The sequence below is a fragment of the Lathamus discolor genome, chromosome 6, assembly GCF_037157495.1.
Source record: "Lathamus discolor isolate bLatDis1 chromosome 6, bLatDis1.hap1, whole genome shotgun sequence".
Lineage (NCBI taxonomy): Eukaryota > Metazoa > Chordata > Aves > Psittaciformes > Psittacidae > Lathamus > Lathamus discolor.
The window spans coordinates 80,469,715-80,476,823 of record NC_088889.1 but is presented as its reverse complement, the minus strand read 5'-3'; the positions used below and the strand labels follow the sequence as shown (position 1 = coordinate 80,476,823).

The window sequence follows — 7,109 nt, the reverse complement described above, 5'->3', positions numbered from 1 at the left end:
CAGTGTGTCCCTGCCTTATATCCCCTCAAAACTGCCACAGCCAAGATGCCAGCAGTGTTTTGGTGCACAACTGGTGTCAGCCTGCAGCTGAAGCTGGTCCCTGTGCAAGCCTGGAATGCTGTACACTTCCCAGCTCCTGGTGCACGCTTTCATTTCTGCCTGGAAGAGCCAGCATACGCTAATGATAGAGGAACTGCTCTGAGCCTTTGGTCTAAGGGATCTGGGGCTGTGTCCAAGCAGCCTAACACTGTGCACACATTTGTGTGGTGTGATTTGCGGAGCCTCCCTGCGAGCCCTTCACTCCCACCTCTGAGAGCTGCAAAGGGGTATTTCTGGTAGCACCATTAGTTCCCTGCCAGGTTGGCTTGGGAGCCGCAAGCCTCCCAGCATCACTTCTGCAGTGAGAGCGCTCAGTTCAGCTTCAGCACTGACAATATTAATCTCTAATTAATTCTTCTCTCTGGCTTCCCCAAAGCAACGCTGGCCTGACCCGGAGCTGGTGTTTGGTGGCTGCGGGGGCTGTTAGCATCCAGCATACCCTTCTAGAGCGGAGTTGTGCTGGGTGAGAGCCGGCGTCCCTCCGGCCTGGGCGGTTTCGGGAGGAAGCGCACTAGATGGTGCTGTTCAACCTTTGGCTGCGATCTGAGAGGACCCTGCAAGGTCGGAAGTGGTGCCGAATTTCGGTGTTATTAAAAAACCTGTTTGAAACTGGAGGACAAACAGAAATACCCTCAAGTATGAGGTCCTACACCAATTGCTGGCAAAGGCACAGGGCAGCTCGCCCTTAGAGGGATATGTGCCACCTCCTCCCTAGTGCCTGGAGCACCCTCATTTCTGGGGAAGGAGTTAGGGCTTGGCGACATGAGCAGTGGTGGCAGAAGAGGTTGCTAAGAAAGAAATGTTCTGGGGTTGAAGAGGAGTCTCTTTGGACTGCTGGCAAGATGGCACTTGCAGAGTAGGAGGAAGAACATGGATTAGCAGTCAAGGTAAAAACATTGCTATTGTGGCATCACAAATAGCTCAGCTGGGATGAAGCACCACAGCCCAGTAGCAGGACCACGGAGGGGATGAGCAAGTGGAGCCACAGCACATGGCTGCTAGAAGATCAAAGCAGAGAAGTGGCCCCGGATAGAGCAGGGCTGGGAGCTGGAATGCAGCTCCTGCCCCACCAGTCAGGGGGGATGGAGCGCATCTCTGCATGGGCAGCAAGGATACCCATGGGCAGCCCTCGCAGGGCTGGGGGTGAGAGGTGAAGCAGGTGATGCTGGTTGCAATTCTCACAGCATCCCTTCTTGCAGGAGGCACCGGAATAAAGATACCTCCCCACCCTGGCAGTGTCAGCTGCACAAGTATCCATGGAGCAGTAGGAGCAGCTTTCCACATCTCTGGGGTGCAGGACACATGGGCAGCTTGTGCGTGCCTCCTTTGGACTCCCCACCAAAAATGCAAATGCACCCAAATGCCTTGGGTTTACTTCCAGAATGAAGCACCATTAGGACACCAAGCTTAGCCTTTTTGTGCAGGTCTTGCTCTTTTTACAAAGCCCATGCCTGAACCTGCTATTCCAGGTGGGAAGGCTGCAGGGTCCACTGCTCTCGGTGCTCTAGTCTTTGCCCTCCAGCAAAATCATCCCAGTTTCCCAATTCACTTCTGTTCTCACATGGATGCTCTCTTGCAAACCCCCATGGTACACCAGGGTTCCCAGGCCTCCCTCCATGCAGGTACAGGGCTGGAGCGGGTGGATGGGACAAAGGTTCCACTGCTCACTGGAGAAAAACTCCAGCCCTTCATCTGGGGTGGTCTCCATCCAGGAATGTAAAGGGCAGGAGGGCCTGGGCCAGCTCAGGCAGCAGTCTGACATGGTTTCTGCAGCTGCCAGCACTCGCCCACAGTGGGGCAGGTGTCTGTATGGCAGAGGAAAGACCCTGCACGTTACCCCAAGCTCCTGCAGTGTCATAGCACCTTGGCCTGTTCTACCCAGGGTCTCGTTCTGCCCTCAGCTCTGGGAGCATCTCTGCTTCGTGTTTCTCCTTGTGCCTGCTTCCTCCAGCTCTGCTCTGCCTTCCCCTGCCAGGTTATAGAGCCCCAAAACTGGTGTTTCCCCAAAAAACTGTTACAGAAGAGCTCATGGTATGCCTTGGGAGGTTGCTCTGGATGAGCTGATCACCCAACACCCTGTGGCTTTCCTGCCACCAGCTCTCAGACCACCCCCAGCTCCTCCCCTGGCTATCAATCAGCCACGCCTAGCGATGCCAGGACAGGTTTTGGGCTCAGGACTGGAGTTTTGGTCAAAGCTTTCCCCATCTTCTTTCTTATTCCATCTGACTTCACAGCAGTTTCACAGCAGCTCACAGCCACTCTCCTCTGCTTGCCTTGCACCTTCCATAACACCAGTAATAGCTAACAACAGTAGCAGCTAATGTTCCTTTGCCCCTGGCTGCACCAGAGCCCAGCTGTTCTCATGGGCTTCTCTTCTCACCTCTTCTGTACCAGCTCCCCAGATAAACCCTGGGCTCCCATCCCAGCTTTCTGCCTAGAAGTTTCCCTCTCCCAGTTTTTGCTCAGGTCTGGAAACCCAGCCTGCATACAGCAGCACAGGGTATGGGGTTGTTCCTATATACTGACAAGAGGTTGGCTGCCATGGATAACCCATCAGCTATTTCTCTTAGACAGCAATGATACCTTGGGGCAGGTACAATCTCCTTCTAGAAAATCATCTGTAACTGATGATGCTCCTGGGGTTGTATAAAACCTGTGGCAAAAGCTATAGGACTGAGGTTACAAGTGGGATTTAAGGTTGAAATTCAAATCCTTAAGATCACCTGGGCAGGGACCCCCCGACCCTCTCCATCTGGCCCTGTGCTGCTTTTGGGGAAGGGTTGCCCATGTCTGGCATGGCAAAGAGACCCTGAGAGAGCCCTGCTGCACCCAAGACCCTGCAACTGCCCTGGTGTTGATCAACCCTCTCTGCCAACAGCCATTGCACACACACTTCCCCAGCATTGCCAGTGCCCAATGCAGTTCATCACTGACTGCTGATGCACCCCTTGGTGAAATCCCACCCATGCGCCTTCCCGCACCTACCTTTGGGATCTTCCCTGGCCTGGCACCCCACATGCCTGCCTCTCCATGCTCCGGACCACCAGCATTGCTGCCTCTCTTGGGGGCCCAGGGGAGGGATAGCATCCACGTGTGTTCCAGCAGCACCACTCTGCAGAGAGAAGAGATGTCAGCTCATTCCTGCTGGGAGCACCCTGCTCAGGAGATGCTTGCAGGCAAGGACACCCTCCAGTCCCCACTTGCAGGAAGGGGATCCTGCTCCCAGGGTCCTGATGGACACATTTCATATCTTGGCCCTGCATGAGATAGATGGAGTTATCTGGAGCAGGCTCTGCTCTACCCTGAGCTGTGCTGGGACTGTCCCTGAGCGCAGGGGCTCTGGAGAATTTATCTCTACAGAAATAAACCCACCTTACGGGGCAGGGGCAGGAGGGAGCAGCAGCACCAGGGGACATCCCTGTCCCTGGTCCCCAGGCCCTAGTGCTGACCCAGGGCTCACCCACCTGCCCCAGGGCGTTGCTTGCATGCCCTCTGCGCCTGCTGCTCCCATGTCCCTGTGGCAGGATGGGATGGGGTGGGCACATGATGGGCATCATCCCTGCGGAGGAACACAGTGTCTGGCTGGTGGCTCACACTGTCGACCAGTGTGTTGAGACAGGTGTTTGTAGCAGAGCAGGCTGCAGGAGTTCAACCCATTTGATCCTGGGAGGAGAAACAGATCTCTTTTATCCAGCCATGAGTGACCCCAACCAGCTGGGCTACTGGGAGGTGAGGGAAGAGCACTACTGGAAACATCAGTTGCTTCACTCCTGCAGATTTGTTTTGCAAGACAGGGGCAAGATCTTCTGGCTTAGATGTGGTCAGTGGCCTGGCTGGTGAAAGCAAGCTCAGTGCTCAGCGATGCCTTGATGTCTGTCCAACAGCCTTGCAGGCTTCCAGCCTGACTGTTTTGATAGGATCTCTACCAGCAGCCCAGCTTGGAGAGCAGGTGCTTCTTCCTACTCCTGGCTCACCCATCCTGGAGGGTCAACTGTCCAGGGAGCTGGAAAAAGGTTTGTGATGAGTAAAGTCTGTTGGCCATGGTTTGGGCAAAGCCTGGTGACCAGCTGGTGGCCAGTTGGATGCACGCTGCTGCCACCAGGCTCGCTGACAGTGCATCTGCTTTGCTGAGGTTCTTCCAGAGATGCGCAGGGTGGTCAATGAGCATCATTTCGTATCACGGTTTTGGTTTATTGCGAGTCCACCTAGTGGCCCGTGGGGTTACGGTCAGCTCTGCTGCGCACAGCAGGGCTTGTGAAGACATCTCAGGAACACTCACACACCCAGGACAAGCTCTGGGAACTGCTTTACCTGTGCACGTACCTGACAGCCACGGTTCAGGTCCCAACTCATCACTATCCTTCTCGCAGCCCACAGAGTGACAACAGCAGCTGAGGCTGTGACTGGTTTGCTGAGGTCCAAAACCCAGCCAGACCTGGGCGAGGGCCAGTGGTCCTTGAGATCATGTTGGGAGCTGCAGAGGGAAGCCCCGTGGCATTTTCACCCCTGATTTCTCCTGGAGAGTGGTTTTCCTCACTGCTTCATGCTTCTGAGACATTAGGTGTCCCAGATGCTTCTCTTGGAGATGCTGTACCCTTGGAGAAGCATTGGTTCTGAGCTCAGGAATGCCAGAAGCTGCTTACAGCCGGTAGCGGCTCTGGTAGCTGCCCACCTAGCTGCTCATGGTAGCTGTTCATGGCAAGTCCCAGCCTGCCAGCCAGAGCCCTCACTGCACTCTTCTGCAGCGTGACCTGCCGCACCAGGACCAGGGGTGGTCCAGGGCTGGGGGACAAGCCAGCCCTTCCTGGGGGACCCCTAGTCTTGGCAGGCACTTGTGGGAGCCCCCCACTCTTTCAGCTCTCTGGTAACACAGCCACAGACCCTCTGGGATGTCCCCATACCCCTACTGTAACTCCAGCCTTCAGCACCCCTTTCCCAACCTCCTGTGTCCCCCACCATCAAACCCTTCAGCCCCAGGTGGGGGTTGCCCTCCTTTGCCATCTCCCCTTCCTCAGAGCAACCATCCTGCACCCGCCTCCCCAGCCATGACCAGCCCTCCTGGCTGAGCTGGTGGGTGGGACCCCCAGGCTGCTGTGTCACCAGCACCCAACCAGGGCAGCTGGGGCTCGGCACAGGCAAGTCCTGGAGCCCCTTCAGCCCTGGACACCTGCCTGACGGCTGCACCACCTCTAGGAAAGGAGGTTTCTCTGCAGGGTTCCTCTTCCGTGGTGGGAATGAGGCCACAGGAACAGAACCAGGAAAGGCTCTGCACTGATGGATGCCAGCTGAGGTCCTGACCAACTGAGACAAGATGCTGGACCCAGCCCAGCAGTGTCACTGGGGTTTACCTGCTTCCTCCTGCAGAGAAGAGCAAAAACAGGGAGATAAGTGATGATAGGAGGATCCCTTCTGCTGCACCGTCTCTGCTGTGGCTGGAGATCTGCAGACTGGCTGTGGACACCCCAGTGTTAGGTTTGGTGGGGCTGTGCCGGTGGGAGGAGGCTGCAAGGGAGTGTAGGCTGGGGCAGGCTCTGCTGCTCCTCATTAGGGAACTGATGCTGCATGGAACCCCAGCTGATGAGCGGGAGGTGCTCAGTGAGTGCCATTTATTCATGCTCTTACAGAAGTCTCCGAGCTCTTCTGCTGATGTAGCTGCCCCAGCACAAGCCCAGCCCAGGAGATCATCTTGGTGCTGACTCATCTCAAGGCTTTCTGGCACCAGCAAACAGATGTGGAGAGTATTGGTATTATCCTGACACAGAACTGGAGAAGTTCTCCAGCTCACAAAACCACCATGGGATGAAACTTGGAGAAGGTGGGGGTCTCTGTCTTTGGAGGGGTCCAAGGCTTGCTACACAGCCAAGGCAAACCTGATGCTGGATGTCAGCCATGAGATTTCCCGTCCCCTTCTGCCAGCACTTCTGGGACCATCACTGATCCCTTTCCACTCGTGCTCACCACTTGGTAGCTCTGGGTGTGAAATCCCGGGCTGCATTTCTCCTAAAATCCCCTCCCCTTCCCATGCCAGGGTGGGCAGGTGAACAGGTTGTCTAGGAGCAGTGGGCTAGTGATCATGAGCACACCACAGCCCTCTTCTTCCCTCGTGAGGAGACAACAAGAACCGCTTATTGAAGGTGCAAGCGTCAGGCCGGGCAGGTGTCCCAGACTTCGCTGTGACCCATCTTCAGACACCAAGCCTTGGGCTGTCTTCCGTAAAGCACAGCAGCCCTTCGGCCCTGTCCCGATCAGGATACAGAAGGCACCGCTACCCACCCCGCTCTGCAGGGCTGGAGCCACCGTCTCATGTCCAGCCTGCCCATCTGCAGCCATTTCACACCACTCATGCTCTTGCCAGTGCTGTCCTTTAGCCTGTACAGCTCTCCTCCCCACAGTGGGAGTAGACGGCATCCTGACCCTTGCAGCCTCAGCTTTTCTGACCTCAGGGTGCTGGGCTCTCTGGGTCTTCTCCCAGGGGATATATTCCCTGCTTTGACTGTCCTGCTGGACATTCTCCTACTACCATATCTCCTCTGTCAGAAGTCCTTCAGCCTGGAAACGCTGGCTGGCATGGTGACCGGCCTCAGGAGAACCCACTGCTGACAAACAAGCAAATCTGGCCACTTGTTTCATCCTGATCCTTTATAGTTATAAGTGGCCAAAGCATGAGAAAAAGTGTGGCAGTGGATGTACGAATATTGCCAGACCCTGAACTTAGCATCCTCCTGTAGCAGCAGCTTCCCCAGTGTGCCAAGGACATAATGGCTCACAGAGGACGTTGACATGGACTTTGGTTAGTCTTCACATGCTTCTCTGACCTTCTCAGCGTCATGAAGTGGGGTGAGTGCCCCTCGTCTGGAGATGACCATCTTGTGGGCAGCCATTCCCAGTCCACTCGAGCCTTCTCCTGCAGCAGGACAGGGAGCAGAGGTGCCTGAACGGGAGATCCATGGCTCCCTTTTCCCAGTGGTTTTTCAGATTTCCAATGCTGAACATCTTTAATGTGGCCTATT

At 55.7% G+C, this 7,109-nt stretch overlaps 1 long non-coding RNA gene across 1 annotated transcript; it reads right to left on the bottom strand.

Annotated features, from left to right (window-relative positions):
* Nucleotides 1-447: 447 nt before the first annotated feature.
* LOC136017774 (uncharacterized) lies at nt 448-5,653 on the bottom strand. The gene is made up of 3 exons (XR_010614077.1): nt 5,448-5,653; nt 3,085-3,211; nt 448-653 (listed from the first exon to the last, which is right to left on the bottom strand). It is a non-coding gene; the product is annotated as an uncharacterized LOC136017774 (long non-coding RNA).
* Between the last annotated feature and the right edge of the window lie 1,456 nt (nt 5,654-7,109).